Source organism: Nicotiana sylvestris, chromosome 5 (genome assembly GCF_000393655.2).
Source record: "Nicotiana sylvestris chromosome 5, ASM39365v2, whole genome shotgun sequence".
Lineage (NCBI taxonomy): Eukaryota > Viridiplantae > Streptophyta > Magnoliopsida > Solanales > Solanaceae > Nicotiana > Nicotiana sylvestris.
The window spans coordinates 79,365,487-79,384,847 of NC_091061.1; the positions used below are offsets into that span (position 1 = coordinate 79,365,487).

At 38.0% G+C, this 19,361-nt stretch overlaps 1 non-coding gene across 1 annotated transcript; it reads right to left on the reverse strand.

Annotated features, from left to right (window-relative positions):
• Positions 1-2,068: 2,068 nt before the first annotated feature.
• Positions 2,069-2,175, reverse strand: LOC138869836 (small nucleolar RNA R71). Its single transcript, XR_011400087.1, has one exon. It is a non-coding gene; the product is annotated as a small nucleolar RNA R71 (small nucleolar RNA).
• Positions 2,176-19,361: the final 17,186 nt, after the last annotated feature.

The window sequence follows — 19,361 nt, forward strand, 5'->3', positions numbered from 1 at the left end:
ACTTTCTTTGCAGGAAATAATTAACTAATGAAAAAGGAAATTGATTGACCTTTTTGAAATCTTGATAAAAAGAGCAAAGTTTACAAGTTTATGGTGTTTAAAAAAAAGGAAAAAGAAGTAGACATGAATCTTTGGTCTGCTACTTGCCAAATTGATAGAAGAAGTTTCGGAAGCACAAGTTTACAACAAGTTTTTGCAAGTTGCCAGCTTGATTGAAGACTACTGCGAAAATCATTTTCAAACTAAATTAATTGCAAAATGTAACTTGCAACTTGCTACATTAAGATGTATCACATTTTGGGGAAGTCTATAAATAGAGCTCATTTGAGCTAATTATGGGAACGAGAGAGCTAGGCATAAAATATTCTTTGAGATCTTCTTCTTTTCCTTTCTTTTTTTAGCCATTACTCTGGTTTCATTTCTAGTTCCGAATAAATTGTAGTATTGGAAATTACTCTAGTTCCTATTTTTAATTAAATAGGGGAAATTATTCTGTTTAATATTTCTTTCTATTTCCTTATTAATGCGCAAGATTATTTCTGTTGTCAATACTAACTCCATTATGGAGTAACTTTTCTTGTGTTGGGAGAAAGACGAATCTTAATATTTCTATATAATAGTAGATATTATTACTAAAATTCACATGTTTGAGCTAGAATTTATTTAACTTTTATCTACTTTTACAGTTAGACGTTATTTAATTTATTAACATCTATCTATCTTGTACTACATATTAACTATTTATTAATTCTGTAATCGAGAGAGGCGAAAGAAATAATATAGTTAAGTGTATTATTGATAAATGTTAATATTTATTCAGTAACATCTCTCTCTTTTATGTTATAATTAATTTTACACTTATTTGCAATCGAGAGAGGCTAATAGTGTAATAATCAGTTATAACAAGTAAGGTAACCGAAAGGGACTTACTAACGAGAGCGTGTTTTAGTTCAATCATATATTTCTGGTTCTTTAATATTACTAGTTTGAAGATTAATTTGTATAACCAAGAGGAGTGAAATTAATTATTCAAATTAAGTAATAATATATATATTTGTAATCGTGAGAGGCATTTATACATTATTGAGAAATAGAAATTGAAGAATAATAGTTCTACTATATAATAGAAATATTAAGTGTAGTCAAGATCCCAACACCTTTTTTATTATATTTGTGAAAAAAAACAAAAAAAATTCTATTGCTCCATTCATGCATTTTTTAGTTAATTAATTTACAACTCAACTCTTTCTAATTTTCTCAAATAGTAATTAAAATAAGAAACGTCTGTAGAATAGATAAACCAATCTCTGTGGGTTCGACATCTTTCTATACTATTATTTGACAGAGTACGAGTTAGAATTTTATATACACGTTAGACACTCGTCAAATTTTTTGCGCCGTTGCCGGGGATTGGCTAAAATCTACTACAGATTAATTGTTTTAGTACTAATTTGAGATTTTTTTTATTGTCTAATTATTTTAACTTTTCTGTAGAAATTTCAGAAAGTGTATGACCCCTTCCTCTTCTAGAGAACTAGTTGAATACGACCCTGAAATTGAAAAATCCTTACGGTTGTTGCGAAAAAAATACTCACAATCTCAAATTTTCACAATAGAGGAAATGGAGAACGAAGAACTCAATAACCATCTTCCACCATATCAAGTAGAAGAACGGTTTGATGATGTGGCACCACGATGTGACAGAATACTTAGAGATTATGCAAGGCTAGGTCATTTTGAAGGAGAATCAAGTGTCAGGAGACCACCAATTGCAGCAAACAACTTTGAAATCCGCACAGGCTTAATTCAAACCATTCAACAGTCATGTCAGTTTACTGGTGATGCGAGTGAAGATCCTCACACCCATTTAATTGATTTTCTTGAATTAGTTGAAACTTGCAGGTATAATGGAGTCACAACAAATGCTATTAGGTTGCGGCTTTTTCCTTTTTCATTAAAAGGTGAAGCAAAAACATGGTCGCAAAGTCTACCAAGAGGTTCCATTACAACATGGGACCAAATGACCCAAATATTTCTTAATAAACATTTTTCACCTGCAAAAATAATTAAAATGAAGCAAGAAATCAATAGTTTTATGCAGACAGATTCTGAATCTATATACCAGGCATGGGAAAGATTAGCAGCAATGTTAAGAAAATGCCCACATCATGGTATCCAAGACCCTGATATTTTATATATTTTCTATCACGGTCTTAAACCCTCTGCTAGAAATGTAATTGATGCAGCATCAGGAAGATCAATAATGGGAAAAACTATTGTAGAAGCAATGCAATTGCTTAATGAGATTTTGGAAAATGCTGTTCAATGGCCCTCAGACAGAATGATTATCAAGAAAACAGCATGAGTAAATCAAGTTGAAGCTTTGAATTCATTGACACAACAAATTGCGACCTTAACACAAAAAGTTGAGGCTTTTCAGGTAGGTGCTCACACATCATCCCAACTTGAGAATTGTGACGTTTGTCAAGGTAATCATCCAAATCATGAATGTCAGGCTTCAACACAAAATGAGGAACGGGTAAATGTGATTGTTTATAGAAATAATTACTCATTCGGTAGTCCCATGGCACAAAAACATCCAGGATTTCAATGGAGTAATCCTAATGGTGCTGAAAATCCTCAAAGATTTTTTAATCAAAAGCAGCAGGTACAGGGACCACCTGGTTTTCAAAATCAAAATAGAGGGCAACAAAATTTTCAACAATATCAGCAACAACCTCAAAGAGCTCATCAACAAAGCCTTGAAGACCTGATGTACAAATTCATTAAGGCTACTGGCGAGAAGGTTGAAAGTCAACATTCAGCTATCAAGAATTTGAAAATTCAGGTAAGCCAATTAGCAACTCTCATGTCTAGACAAATTCAAGGTGCTCTACCAAGCAACACTGAGAAAAACCCAAAAGAACACCTCAAAGCCATCTCTCTACGATCAGGCAAATCTTTTGATGATCCATATGCAGATAGAGAAGGAAAGCCACAAGAAGTGGAAAAGGTAAATGAAGGCGAGAATAAAATAGAATCTAAGTTTCCAAAAGAACAAAAGAATAAAGGGAAAAATGTACAAGAAAATGAATTGATAACTAATCCTCCCTCTGTACCTCTCCCTTTTCCCCAAAAGATGAAAAAAGAAAAGCTTGACAAACAGTTTTCAAAGTTTCTAGATATTTTGAAGCAACTTTACATTAACATACTTTTCACAGATGCTTTGACACAAATGCCTTAATATGCTAAATTTCTTAAAGAAATTCTGTCAAGTAAAAGAAAATTGGAAGAAGTTTCAGTGGTTAAGCTTACGGAAAAATATAGTGTTATACTTCAAAATAAGCTCCCACAGAAACTTGGTGATCCAGGAAGTTTTACAATTCCTTGTACAGTAGGAGGTACTCACTTTGAAAAGGCGTTATGTGATTCAGATGCCTCAATAAATCTAATGCCTTTTTCAATTTTCAGAAAACTAGAACTTGGTAAAATGAAAGATACTGGTGTGTCTCTTCAATTAGCTGATCAAAGTACTAAGAGACCAAAAGGAATTATTGAAAATATCCTTGTCAGAGTTGACAAATTTGTATTCCCAGTAGATTTTATAGTGCTTGAAATGGAAGAAAATATTGAGGTACCATTAATTTTAGGTAGACCATTTCTCGCAACAGGAAGAGCAATTATTGATGTTCATCAAGGACAATTAATATTGCGAGTTGACGAGGGAAGAGTAATATTTGATATGCAGAAAATGATGAAATTTCCTGGGGATGAGTCATCATCATCTTGTTTTCAAATTGACTTACTAGATGACCTTGTAGACGAATACAAAGATAACCAGTTAATTACTGATTCATTGGAGAGATGTTTGGCTAGGTCAGGTACCATAAGTGATGATAACCCCGTAATTAGAGAACAAGCTAAAATTCTAGAAAAAGAGTCAGAAAATGAGAAAGTCTCACAAGATGGAGCTCAAAGAACTTCCCTCTCATTTAAAATATGTGTTTCTTGAACCTGAATTATTTCCAGTAACCATTTCATCTTCTTTGACTATAGAACAGGAAAGCAAACTGATTGGAGTCCTAAGAAAACACAAAACAGCCTTAGGGTGGACTATAGCTGATATCAAAGGAATAAGTCTAGCTATTTGTATGCACAAGATTCTTATGGAGAATGATTATAAGCCAATAGTCCAACCCCAAAGGAGACTAAACCCAGCAATGCATGAAGTCGTCAAGAAAGAAGTGGTGAAACTTCTAGCAGCAGGTATCATTTATCCAATATCTGACAGTCCTTGGGTAAGTCCTGTACAAGTAGTACCAAAGAAAGGAGGTATGACAATAATAGAAAATAATGAACTCATACCTACTAGAACAATCACAGGATGGAGATTCTGTGTTGATTATAGACGACTTAATGATGCCACAAGGAAAGATCATTTTCCTTTGCCCTTTATTGATCAAATGCTTGAAAGAGTTGCAGGACATGGTTTTTACTGTTTTCTTGATGGATATTCTGGGTATAAGCAGATACTGATTGCTCTGGAAGATCAATAAAAAACCACATTCACATGCCCTCAAGGTATGTATGCTTACCGAAGAATGTCATTTGGACTATGCAATGCTCCTGCTACATTTCAATGTTGCATGTCGGCAATTTTCTCAGATATGACTGAAAAGTTTCTTGAAGTATTTATGGATGATTTCATACTTTTTGGTAAGACATTTGAAGATTGTCTCTATCATTTAACTTTAGTGCTTAAAAGATGTGAAGAGACAAATTTAGTTCTTAATTAGAAAAAATGTCATTTCATGGTAACGTAGGGAATTGTTTTAGGACATAAAATTTCTGCTAAAGGGATAGAAGTTGATAAGGCTAAAATTGATCTTATAGCAGGATTGCCCCCTCCTACCACTGTTAAAGGCATTCGAAGTTTCTTAGGGCATGCAGATTTTTATAGAAGGTTTATAAAAGATTTTTCAAAAATCTCAAAATCTCTGACTAACCTACTGATGAAAGATGTGAAGTTTGAATTTTCAGATGATTGCAGAAAAGCATTTGAGATTCTCAAGAAACAATTAACTAATGCTCCAATTGTTGTTTCTCCTGACTGGAGTCAGCCCTTTGAAATAATGTGTGATGCAAGTGATACAGCAGTAGGAGCGATATTGGGACAAAAGAGAGAAAAGATTTCCAGGCCTATTTACTACGCCAATAGAACACTTAATGAAGCTCAAAAGAATTATGTTACAACTGAGAAGGAACTACTAGCAGTAGTATTTGCATTTGACAAATTTCATTCCTATTTGATAGGAACAAAGGTTACAATTTATACTGATCATGCAGCTTTAAAGTACCTCTTAGAAAAGAAAGATGCTAGACCCAGATTGCTAAGATGGATACTCCTTTTGCAAGAATTTGATCTTAAAATAAAAGATCGAAAAGGTTCTGAGAATCATGTAGCTGATCATTTGTCTCGTTTGGAAAATCCTCCAACTGAGATAAAAGATATCAAAGAGGAATTTCCTGATGAACATATATTTTTAGTCACAACCATTATAAATCGACCACATTGGTTTGCTGATATTGCCAACTATTTGGCTGGAGGATGGATTCCAAAAGATTTGTCTTATGAACAAAAGAAAAAACTTAAAAAAGAAAAAAGACATTATTACTGGGAAGATCCTTACTTGTTTAAATTTTGTGCAGATGACATAATTAGGAGATGTGTACCGGAGACAGAAATAAACAACATTTTAAGTCACTGCCATGACGGGCTGCAGGAGGACACTATGGAGGAAGAAAGACAGCAGCTAAAGTACTTGAAGTAGGATTTTTCTGGCCTACTCTATTTAAAGATGCAAGGAATTATGTCACCACTTGCGATAAATGCCAGAGAATCGGTAACATTTCAAAAAGGGACGAAATGCCTCTTAACTCTATTTTCGTGTGTGAAATCTTTGATATTTGGGGCATTGATTTTATGGGTCCTTTTCCTCCTTCAAACGGCTATGAATATATTTTGGTAGCTATTGACTATGTTTTAAAATGGGTAGAAGCAATTGCTACTAGAAAAAACGATGCTCATATTGTTTGTGCTTTTCTCAAGAAAAATATTTTTTCTAGATTTGGAACTCCACGAGTTATAATAAGTGATCAAGGAACTCATTTTATAAATAGACAATTTGCTAGTTTGTTACTAAAATATGGAGTAACTCATAAAACAGGAACCCCATATCATGCTTAAATAAGCGGGCAAGTAGAAGTTTCCAACAGAGAATTAAAAAGAATTTTAGAAAAAACTGTTGGTTCTTCTCAAAAAGATTGGTCTTTAAAATTGGATGATGCTTTATGGGCGTATAGAACTGCTTATAAAACTCCATAGGCACATCTCCTTATAGACTAGTTTTTGGAAAAGCTTGTCATTTACTTGTGGAATTAAAACATAAAGCATATTGGGCTATAACATTGTTATATCTAAACTTGCCAGATGCAGGTAAAAATTATCTATTGCAATTTGATGAGTTGGAAGAGTTCAGGCTTACAGCATATGAAAATGCTAAATTGTACAAGGAAAAGACCAAAAAGTGGGATGACAAGCTCATCCGCCGTAAATATTTTAAAGTTGGAGATCAAGTTCTATTGTACAATAGCCAATCGAGATTATTTCCAGGAAAGTTTAAGTCACGCTGGACAGGACCATATACAGTAACAGAAATTACCCCCTATGGTGCCGTTGAAATACAACATATAGATGAGGGTGACAAATTCAAAGTAAACGGTGATCGTTTGAAGCCTTATATCAGCAGATTATTCGACAAACAGACTTCAACAATTCTTTTTGCCTAATATTTAAAATAAGTCGAGTCGGCGACGTTAAACTCAAAACTATTTTCTTCCTTTCTCTTTAATCTTTTAAGTAATTATTAGTAGTAAAATATAATATTTTCTTTTCAGTAAATATATATATAATTAAATTAGTTTTCCTTCTTATAAAAAAAAGTGAAAAAATAATAATAATTGCATATTTGTACTATATATATATATATATATATATATATATATGTGTGTGTGTGTGTGTGTGTGTATATATATGTAGTATGTATTAATATATTTAGCCATGATAAAAAAAGCACTCCCATGATTTCGATCCTCCTATCATGAAAAAGAATATTTTTTTGCTATAATCTTGTCTTTGTTATATGAGAGAAACTTTGAAAAGCCAAGAAAAAGGAAATGAGGCTAGCATCGGAAAAAATCACGAAAGCTCCTTTATCTCCTTTTACTGTTAATTTATTTTGTCATGAGGACATGAAATTATTTAAACTTGGGGGTAGAGGAATATGTTTGTCATATGTGTTTTTTTGAAGTTTTTTTTTTGGTTATAAAAAAAAGAGTATATGTTTTAACTAAAAAAAGTGTTTTAGTAAATTATATATATAAAAAAATTGAAAAAAAAAACTGAAAAAAATAAAATAAAATTTGAGTTGCCTACTTATTTCATGTACTTTCATGGATTTCTTGTTCAGTTCTTTGCCATGGTCGTAATATTTAGAACTGAACATTTTTTTAGGACTTTTAGTTGTTTTAACTAGTTTTGGTAAATAAGTTGGCTAAACTTGATTTGACTTGAAAAACATGAGACTTAGAAAAGACTTTGATTAAGTACCATTCATGGGTTTTATGATAACTTTTCTAAGCTCATACTTACTTCTTGGTGATTGAAATCATAGTTTTTGTTGGTTCCAAGTGTATTGTGCGGTTAGCTTATATTGTCTAGTTCTCCTGCTTATTTGGAAATCTAGAACTTGTTTTGAATGTAGTTTGAAGCGATCTTTGAGTTGTGAAATGAAAGTAGGCTTTCTTGTTGAGCCATAGCCTAATTAACCTACCTTGATGATCTTTATCCCTAGTTAGCCCAGTTGAGCCTAAATAAATTATCTCTTCTTTTGTTGGTCGTCAAGCTTTTACCCTTAGCCTGTTTGTTGTTACGACTTATTATTTGTTCATCCAATTCCCTTTGGGCACTTTAAGAGTTGATCTGAATGTAAAAATCTAGGCATGAGATGTAATTGTGGAAAGAACTGATGAAAGAACAATAATTTGAGCCTGTTGATCTCTTGAGATGATTTTATGAGAACTAAAATTTTAAAAAAAAAAGTAGCTTCTCGAAAAAAAAAGTAGCTTCTCGAAAAAAAAAGTTACAAAAGAAAAGGGAACAACAAAGAGATATTGTCAGCTCCATTCAAATAAAAAAAATATGAAAGTTGCATATGGGTTTTTAAAAAGGAAGGTCGATTGCTTAAAAGAATATGGAAGACAATCGTGCTTGAGCGATAAAAGTAAAAGTGTAGTGCCTACAGGGAATTTATGTGACGACCCAAAGGGTCATCACATGCTTTTAATTGCATTCTGTGCTTCCAAGGCCTTGAAAACCTCATTTAGGGTCACCTCAATTTGCGTGCGCAGTCCGGGTGCATAGCCGTAAAGCTTAAATATGAAAATCTGTGAAAAATGCTAAATTTTGGTTATAAAATGAGTAAATTTGACTTCGGTCAATATTTTGGGTAAACGGACCAGGACCCGTGATCCGACAATCCTAGAAGGTCCGTAGGAAAATATGGGACTTGGGCGTATACTCGGAATCGAATTCCGAAGTCCCAAGCCCGAGAAATGAATTTTTAAGTGAAATTGTTTTCTAAAATTGTTTAAGGAAATTTGAAATGAAATTTGATTAGAACATGGTGGTATCGGGCCCGTATTTTAGTTCTGGAACCCGGTACAGGTTTTATATATGGTTTAAGTGATTTCTATAAAATTTGGTTGAAAACGGAGTCCGTTTGACGTGATTCAGACCTAAATTGCTAAAGTCGATGTTTTATGAAGTTTAAGAAGAATCCTTTGATTTTGAGGTTTGATTCATTGTTTTTGAGGTTATTTTGGAGATTTCATCGCATAGATAAGTTCGTATGATGTTGTTAAGTTAGTACGTATGCTTGGTTAGGAGCCCCAAGGGCTCGGGTGTGTTTTGGATGTGTTTTGGGAAGTTTTGAGTTTAAGAGAAGTTGCAGATTTTCTGCAGTCAATGCCAAGGGATTTTACCCTTCGTGTTCGCGTGGTCCCCTTCATGAACGCGTAAGGCAAAGATCCCAGGTGCCCAAAGTCTTATTCGCGAACGTGAAAGTTGTGACGCGAGCGCGAAGTTGAGGGGGGGAGAACCTTCGCGAACGCGTCCTTTCACTCACGAACGCGTAAGGTTGAGAGGAGGGGCCACCAAGTTGTTAACCGCGAACACGGTCTCTTGAACGCGAACACGAGGCTCGATCAGTTCCTGCTTCACGAACGCGAGCCACTGTCCGTGAACGCGAAGGCCATTGCAGCATAACCCATCGCGAACGCGAAGGGTCTGTCACGAACGTGATGAATATTTTCGCCCAGTTATTTTAAAGACCCAAAAACAGAACACTTACGGGATTTCTCAAAATTTTACAAAACTTCTTCTTCTCCAAAGCTCCTAGGTGATCCTTGAAGCACTTTTTCACCAAAACTTCTTGGGTAAGTAATTTTTAACTCGTTTTCTTCCATTTTCATCAACATCTGTTGAATTTCTAGGCTTAAAACATATGATTAAGGGTAGAAAATTAAGGATTTGGGTAGAGTTAGGGTTTTTTAATTAATTGTGATTTACACCTCGTTTTAGGGTCGAATTCTGGAAATAATTATATATTTGGGCTCGTGGGTGAATGGGTGATTTGATTTTTGTTCGAACCTCATGTTTTGACCAAGCGGGCCCGGGGTCGATTTTTAGGATTTTGGGAAGAATGATTGGAAAGTTATAATTGAACATTGGAATTGGATTGTTTAGCACTTATTGATGATATTGAGTCAATTGTGTATAGATTCGATTGGGTTGGAGCTGAATTTGAGAGGAAAAGCGGTGTTCGAGGCTTGAGTTGGCCGTGGAAGTTCGAAGTAAGTGTTTGGTCTAACCTTAGCTTGAGGGATTAGGAGTTGCGTCTTATTTGCTATTTGCTTCTTGTTAAGTACAACATATATGCATGGTGACGAGTATCTATACGTTGGTGTCGAGCATGACCGTGGGTCTTATATTGTGATTTTCATGATTCCATTGTATTATTCATGCCTTGGTGAAGATTTATATTTTTGTTGTGTAAAGTTGTGGAAAGAATTGTGACCTATGAACATTGAGGAGCGTTGACTCCAGTTGTATAACGAATTGTGAAAGTATAAGTGATAATTGAAGCTCTCTAGTATTGGCTCGAGTTGTGAAGTGAGTTGTAAAGTAAAAGTGAGAAAGGGAAGAGATTATCACGTTGCACCTTTGCCGAGCTATTGTTGAGTTGTGGTTCCCTTGCATTGTGTTCTTAGTTGATATTACGGATGATTAGGTTGATGATTCTTTGTGTCAGGTGTTGTAATAAATTTAGTTATAGCTGAAGTAGTTAGATGTTGTAACGAGTTTGGTTATAGTTGAGGTAGTTAGGTGTTGTAACAAGTTTGGTTATAGTTGAGGTAGTTAGGTGTTGTAACAAGTTTGGTTATAGCTGAGGTAGTTAAGTGTTGTAGCAAGTTTGGTTATAGTTGTTTTTCCAATGCCGGGATGTAATTACTTGTGCCGTTGAATCCCTTGTCGGGATAGTGTAGACCTTATTGATCCCTTGTCGGGACAGTCCTTATAATTGTAAATATTATATATGGACCGGGTTGCACGCCGCAACAATATAATGAAATGGGAGCGGGTGGTACGCCTACTACAAGATATCATGAAATGGGAGCGGGTGGTACGCCTACCACAAGATATAATGAAATGGGAGCGGATGGTACGCCTACCACAAGATATCATGAAATGGGAGCGGGTGGTACGCCTACCACAAGATATCATGAAATGGGAGCGGGTGGTACGCCTTCCACAAGATATCATGAAATGGGAGCGGGTGGTACGCCTACCACAAGATATCATGAAATGGGAGCGGGTGGTACGCCTACCACAAGATATAATAAAATGGGAGCGGGTGGTACGCCTACCACAAGATATAATGAAATGGGAGAGGGTGGTACGCCTACCACAAGATATAATGAAATGAGAACGGGTGGTACGCCTACCACGAGATGTGAAAAGAAAGTGGAATCTGCCTTTATTTTCCTTACTCTTGTTAGTGGTTGGATTTTGATTCCTTTATAGTTCTCTTGATAATATATTCTTGCTTGTTATTCCTCGAAGCATGTTTCCCCCTCCCGTCTTTACTTGTTTATTTCTATTTTACTTTCTGCTGTATATCATATAACTGCACAGGTATTTGGTAGTCTGGTCCTAGCCTCGTCACTTCTTCACCGAGGTTAGGCTAGGCACTTACCAGCACATGGGGTCGGTTGTGCTAATACTACACTCTGCACTCTTTTGTGCAGACTCTAGTGTTGTGGACTTTGGATCGCAGTGAGATTGCTGAATCTCATTCATCAGGCGACCCGAGGTAGCCCTGCAGGCGTCCGCAGGCCTTGGTGTCTCCTTCTATCTACTTTCTTGTTTCTTACACATATTTGTAGAGACAGTGTTGTATGTAATTCTCTCAGACCTTTATGTGTAGTGTTCTTAGATCGTTTGTGAAACTGTAACACCAGTTCTGGGTAGTTGAGACTCAAACAATTGTATTAGATATTCATGTTCAGATGATTTATTGTTTCTTTTGCTTATTTTAAATTCCGTTGCTAAATGTTATTACTTCGCAATTATTAACAAATATAAAATGGGTAAAAAGAAAAGGTAAATTGTTCACTTAGTTGGCTTGCCTAGCTCACACTAGTAGGCGCCATCACGACTCACGAGGGTGGGAAATTCGGGTCGTGACAAGTTGGTATCAGAGCTCTAGGTTACATGGGTCTTACAGTTCACATACAAGCTTAATAGAGTCTGAGGGATCGGTACGGAGACGTTTGTATTTATCCCTAGAGGCTATAGAGTTAGGAAAAGTTTCACTTCTATTCTGCCTTGTCGTGCAATTTTGTTCTCTCAATACTTAATTGAAACCTCTACTCTTGTCCTTTCATGAATGGCGAGGTCATGTACCGCTTCTTCAGCCGAGCAGCAGCACAGACCGGTGATAGATCAACTACGTCTCCGGAGGCTTTGTGGAAGTTGGATAGGTTTCACCAAGCTCTTCACTACTACTTTCAGCGATGCATCTTCTGAGGATCCCCGACACTATCTAGACAGCTGTCATGAGGTTCTCAGGAACATGGGGATCGTGGAAACCAATGGGGTCGATTTTGCTACTTTTTGCTTGTTTGGATCCGCCAAGACCTATTGGAGGGATTATTGATTGGCTATACCAGTTAGGTCATCAGCTTTGACTTGAGAATAGTTCACGTAGCTATTTCAGGAGAAGTTTCTCCACATCACTCAGAGGGAGGTATTAGAGGTGGAGGTAGAGATGCTAGAGGTGGAGGTGCAGGTACTGTTCTGGTTTGTAGTAGAGAAGCTTCGATTTTATTTTGCGCCGTATCTCGTCATGCCTAGTGATTCTTTGACTGCCCATATTTATGTGTCTATGTCGGTGGGTGATTCTATTATGGTGGATCGCATCCATTGTTCATGTATAGTGGTTATTGGAGGTCTTGAGACTCGTGTAGATTTGCTTCTTCTGGACATGGTTGGTTTCGATGTTATATTGGGGATGGAATGGTTATCACATTACCATGCTATCTTGAACTGTCATGCCAAGACTGTGACCTTAGATTTACCGGGTTTGCCTCGTTTAGAGAGGAGAGGGACTCTTGGTCATTCTACCCGTAGTGTTATCTCCTATGTGAAGGCTCGATGTATGGTCGAGAATGGGTGTTTGGCCTATTTGGCATATGTCCGTGATTCTAGTGTTGAGGTTCCTTCTATTGGTTCTGTGCCCATTGTTCGTGAGTTTCCTGAGGTTTTCCCTTCAGACCTGCCGGGTATGCCACCCGATAGGGATATTTATTTTTGCATTAATCTGGCTCCAGGCACTCAGCCCATTTCTATCCCGTTGTATCGTATGGCCCCGCCAGAGTTGAAAGAGTTGAAGGAGTAGTTGCAAGAATTTCTTGAGAAAGGTTTCATTAGACCCAGTGTTTCGCCTTGGGGTGCGCCGGTGTTGTTCGTTAAGAAAAAGGATGGTTTGATGAGAATGTGCATTGATTACCGGTAGTTGAACAAGGTTACACTCGAGAATAAGTATCCATTGCCAAGGATTGATGATTTGTTTGATCAGCTTCAGGGTGCCAAGGTATTTTCAAAGATTGACTTGAGATCTGATACCATCAGTTGAGGATTAAGGCATCCGATATCCCTAAGACAGCCTTCCGCACATGGTATGGGCATTATGAGTTCTTGGTTATGTCATTCGGGTTGACAAATGCCCCAGCAGCTTTTATGGATTTGATGAACCGAGTGTTCAAGCCTTATTTGGATTCGTTCGTGATAGTCTTCATTGATGATATCTTGATATATTCCCGTAGTCGGGAGGAGCACGAGCAGCATCTCGAAGTGGTTCTTCAGACTTTGAGGGATAGTCAGTTGCATGCTAAATTTTCGAAGTATGAGTTCTGGTTGAGTTCAGTTGCATTCCTGGGTCATGTTGTATTAGCAGAGGGTATTCAGGTTGATCCGAAGAAGATTGAGGCAATCAAGAACTGGCCTAGACCAGCATCAGCTACAGAGATTCAGAGTTTCATGGGATTGGCAGGCTACTATCGTCGGTTCGTGGAGGGGTTTGCATCTATTGCAGCCCCTATGACCAGGTTGACCCAGAAGGGTGCCTAGTTCAAATGGTCGGACAAGTGTGAGGCAAACTTTCAGAAGCTTAAGACAGCTTTGACTATGGCACCGGTGTTGGTTTTGCCCAAAGGTTCAGGGCCTTATACAGCCTATTGTGATGCATCTCGTATTAGACTTGGTGTAGTGTTGATGCAGGATGGCAAGGCTATTGCCTATGCTTCGCGGAAGTTGAATATTCATGAGAAGAACTATCTAGTTCATGATTTAGAGTTGGCAGCCATGGTTCACGCATTGAAGATTTGGAGGCATTATCTGTATGGCATGGCATGTGAAGTGTTCACGGATCATAAGAGTCTTCAGTATTTGTTCAAGCAAAAGGAGTTGAATTTGAGGCAGAGGAGGTGGTTGGAGTTGTTGAAAGATTATGATATCACTACCTTATATCACCCGGGAAAGGCCAATGTTTCAGAGGATTGAGCTTCCCGAGTGGAAGTGGGAGCGGATCACTATGGATTTCGTTGTTGGGCTCCCGCAGACTTGGAGGAAGTTCGACGCAGTATGGGTCATTGTTGATAGGCTGACCAAGTCAGCGCATTTCATTCCTGTGGCAGTCTCCTATTCATCCGAGAGGTTAGCTGAGATCTATATCCGGGAGATTGTTGGTCTTCATGGTGTGCCTGTGTCTATCATTTCAGAATGAGGTACACAGTTTACCTTGTTTTTCTGGAGAGCAGTTCAGTGAGAGTTGGGCACTCAAGTGGAGTTGAGTACGGCATTTCATCCTCAGACGGACGGGCAATCCAAGCTGACTATTCAGATTTTGGAGGATATGCTCCGAGCTTGTGTCATTGACTTTGGAGGTTTGTGGGATCAGTTTTGCCTTTAGTAGAGTTTGCCTACAATAACAGCTACTAGTCGAGTATCCAAATGGCTCCTTATGAGGCTTTATATGGTAGGCGGTGTCGGTCTCCGGTTGGATGGTTTGAGCCAGGAGAGGCTCGGTTGTTGGGTACAGATCTGGTTCAGGAGGCCTTAGACAAGGTCAGGATTATTCAGGATAGGCTTCGTACAGCTCAGTCTAGGCAAAGAAGTTATGTAGACTGCAAGGTTCGAGATGTGGCTTTTATGGTTGGTGAGAGGGTATTGCTTCGAGTGTCGCCTATGAAGGGCATGATGAGGTTTGGGAAGAGGGGCAAGCTTAACCCTAGGTTCATTGGTCCGTTTGAGATTCTTGATCGAGTGGGAGAGGTGACTTATAGACTTGCATTGCCGCCAAGCTTATCAATCGTGCATCCAGTGTTTCATGTGTCTATGCTTCGGAAGTATCACGACAATCCATCCCACGTGTTAGATTTCAGCACTGTCCAGTTGGACAAGGACTTGGCGTATGAAGAGGAGCCGGTAGCCATTCTAGATCGGCAGGTTCGTCAGTTGAGGTCGAAGAGTTTCCTTCTGTTCGTGTCCAGTGGAGAGGTCATCCCTCTGAGGCATCGACCTGGTAGTCCGAGTCCGATATGCGGAACCGTTATCCTCATCTTTTTCCATACTCAGGTACTTCTTTCTTCTATCCGTTCGAGGACGAGCGGTTGTTTTAGAGGTGGAAAATGTGATGACCCAAAGGGACATCACTTGCTTTTAATTGCATTCTGTGCTTTCGAGGCCTTGAAACCTCATTTAGGGTTGCCTCGATTTGCATGCGCAGTCCGGGCGCATAGCCGGAAAGCTTAAGTATGAAAATCTGTGAAAAATGCTAAGTTTTGATTATAAAATGAGTAAATTTGACATCGGTCAACATTTTGGGTCTGTAGGAAAATATGGGACTTGGGCGTATGCCCGGAATCGAATTCCGAGGTCCCAAGCCCGAGAAATTAATTTTTAAGTGAAATTGTTTTCTAAAATTGTTTAAGAAAATTTGAAATGAAATTTGATTAGAACATGGTGGTATCGGGCCTATATTTTGGTTCCGACGCCCGATACAGGTCTCATATATGGTTTAAGTCATTTCTGTAAAATTTGGTTGAAATGGAGTCCGTTTGACGTGATTCGGACCTAAATTGCTAAAGTCGATGTTTTATGAAGTTTGATAAGAATCCTTTGATTTTGAGGTTTGATTCATTATTTTTGAGGTTATTTTGGCGATTTGATCGCACGGATAAATTCGTATGATGTTGTTGAGTTAGTACGTGTGCTTGGCTAGGATCCCCAAGGGCTCGGGTGTGTTTCAGATGTGTTTTGGAAAGTTTTGAGTTTAAGAGAAGTTGCATATTTTCTGCAGTCAGTGCCCAGGGATTTTACCCTTCGCGTTCACGTGGTCCCCTTCGCGAACGCGTAAGGCAAAGATCCCAGGTGCCAAAAGTCTTCTTCGCGAACGCGAAGGTTGTTACGCGAACGCAAAGCTGAGGGGGGGGGGAGAACCTTCACGAACGCGTCCTTTCACTCACGAACGCGTAAGGTTGAGAGGAGGGGCCACCAAGTTGTTAACCGCGAACGCGGTCTCTTGAACGCGAACACGAGGCTCGATCAGTTCCTGCTTCGCGAACGCGAGCCACTGTCCGTGAACGCGAAGGCCATTGCAGCATAACCCATCGCGAACGCGAAGGGTCTGTCACGAACATGATGAATATTTTCGCCCAGTTATTTTAAAGACCCAAAAACAGAACACTTACGGGATTTCTCAAAATTTTACAAAACTTCTTCTTCTCCAAAGCTCCTAGGTGATCCTTGAAGCACTTTTTCACCAAAACTTCTTGGGTAAGTAATTTTTAACTCGTTTTCTTCCATTTTCATCAACATCTGTTGAATTTCTAGGCTTAAAACATATGATTAAGGGTAGAAAATTAAGGATTTGGGTAGAGTTAGGGCTTTTTAATTAATTGTGATTTACACCTCGTTTTAGGGTCGAATTCTGGAAATAATTATATATTTGGGCTCGTGGGTGAATGGGTGATTTGATTTTTGTTCGAACCTCATGTTTTGACCAAGCGGGCCCGGGGTCGATTTTTAGGATTTTGGGAAGAATGATTGGAAAGTTATAATTGAACATTGGAATTGGATTGTTTAGCACTTATTGATGATATTGAGTCAATTGTGTATAGATTCGATTGGGTTGGAGCTGAATTTGAGAGGAAAAGCGGTGTTCGAGGCTTGAGTTGGCCGTGGAAGTTCGAGGTAAGTGTTTGGTCTAACCTTAGCTTGAGGGATTAGGAGTTGTGTCATATTTGCTATTTGCTTCTTGTTGAGTACGACGTATAGGCATGGTGACGAGTATCTATACGTTGGTGTCGAGCATGACCGTGGGTCTTATATTGTGATTTTCATGATTTCATTGTATTATTCATGCCTTGGTGAATATTTATATTTTTGTTGTGTAAAGTTGTGGAAAGAATTGTGACCTATGAACATTGAGGAGCGTTGACTCCAGTTGTATAACGAATTGTGAAAGTATAAGTGATAATTGAACTCTCTAGTATTGGCTCGAGTTGTGAAGTGAGTTGTAAAGTAAAAATAAGAAAGGGAAGAGATTATCACGTTGCACCCTTCCCGGGCTATTGTTGAGTTGTGGTTCCCTTGCATTGTGTTCTTAGTTGATATTACGGATGATTAGGTTGATGATTCTTTGTGTTAGGTGTTGTAATAAGTTTAGTTATAGCTGAAGTAGTTAGATGTTGTAACGAGTTTGGTTATAGCTGAGGTAGTTAGGTGTTGTAACAAGTTTGGTTATAGCTGAGGTAGTTAGGTGTTGTAACAAGTTTGGTTATAGCTGAGGTAGTTAGATGTTGTAACAAGTTTGGTTATAGCTGAGGTAGTTAAGTGTTGTAGCAAGTTTGGTTATAGCTGTTTTTCCAATGCTGGGATGTAATTACTTGTGTTGTCGAATCCCTTGCCGGGATAGTGTAGACCTTATTGATCCCTTGTCGGGACACTCGTTATAATTGTAAATATTATATATGGATCGGGTTACACGCCGCAACAATATAATGAAATGGGAGCGGGTGGTACGCCTAGCACAAGATATAATAAAATAGGAGCGGGTGGTACGCCTATCACAAGATATCATGAAATGGGAGCGGGTGGTATGCCTATCACAAGATATAATAAAATAGGAGCGGGTGGTACGCCTATCACAAGATATAATAAAATGGGAGCGGGTGGTACGCCTACCACAAGATATAATGAAATGGGAGCGGGTGGTACGCCAACCACAAGATATAATGAAATGGGAGCGGGTGGTACGCCTACCACAAGATATAATGAAATGGGAGCGGGTGGTACGCCTACCACAAGATATAACGAAATGGAGTGGGTGGTACGCCTACCACGAGATGTGAAAAGAAAGTGGAATCTACCTTTGTTTTCCTTACTCTTATTAGTGGTTGGATTTTGATTCCTTTATAGTTCTCTTGATAATCTATTCTTGCTTGTTATTCCCCGAAGCATGTTTCCCCCTCTTGTCTTTACTTGTTTATTTCTGTTTTACTTTCCGCTGTATATCATATAACTGCACAAGTATTTGGTAGTCTAGTCCTAGCCTCGTCACTACTTCACCGAGGTTAGGCTAGGCACTTACCAGCACATGGGGTCGGTCGTGCTGATACTACACTCTGCACTCTTTTGTGCAGACTCCAGTGGTGTGGACTTTGGATCGCAGTGAGATTGCTGAATCTCGTTCATCAGGCGACCCAAGGTAGCCCTGTAGGCATCCATAGGCCTTGGCGTCTCCTTCTATCTACTTTCTTGTTTCTTACACATATTTCCAGAGACAATGGTGTATTTAATTCTTTCAGACCTTTATGTGTAGTGTTCTTAGACCGACTGTACAACTTTGACACCAGTTCTGGGTAGTTGAGACTCATACAGTTGTATTAGATATTCATGTTCAGATGATTTATTGTTTCATTCTGCTTATATTAAATTCCGTTGTTTAAATGTTATTACTTCGCAATTATTAACGAATATAAAATGGGTAAAAATAAAAGGTAAATTGTTCACTTAGTTGGCTTGCCTAGCTCACACTAGTAGGCGCCATCACGACTCCCGAGGGTGGGAAATCTGGGTCGTGACAATTTGAGTCACTATTATCTATATGTATCATTCCATTTCCTAAGCCTACATTACAACCTTGTAAAAGTCCTACATGATCTCAACTTAGAGACTCCTATATTAGTAGAGAACCACATAATAGTCAAGCTTATGGCAATTTCCAGTAGCTTGAGGTACTTCTTTGTTGTGAGTGAGCGAATTTTTCTATTCATACCCTTCTCTGTTCTTTATCTATACATTGTGTGATATATGAGCATCTCTCTTCATCTAGTGAGACACACTTGGGATTAGAAAATATTGTGATTTCGATTCTCAAAAAGTGAATTTGAGTACGGTTAAAAGTTGTTTAAACTGGTGAATTGGTCTTAGTTAATTCTCTTATGACTTCTCATGATTTTTCTTAAAGTGTTTAATTAATATATTTATTTGTTTCCTTTACTTGAGGACAAGCAAACATTTAAGTGTGGGGGTATTTGATAAAAGAAAATATCATGTATAAATTTAGTTATTATCATTAACTTTTAGTAGTAATATTTTTACTTTCTTTGCAGGAAAT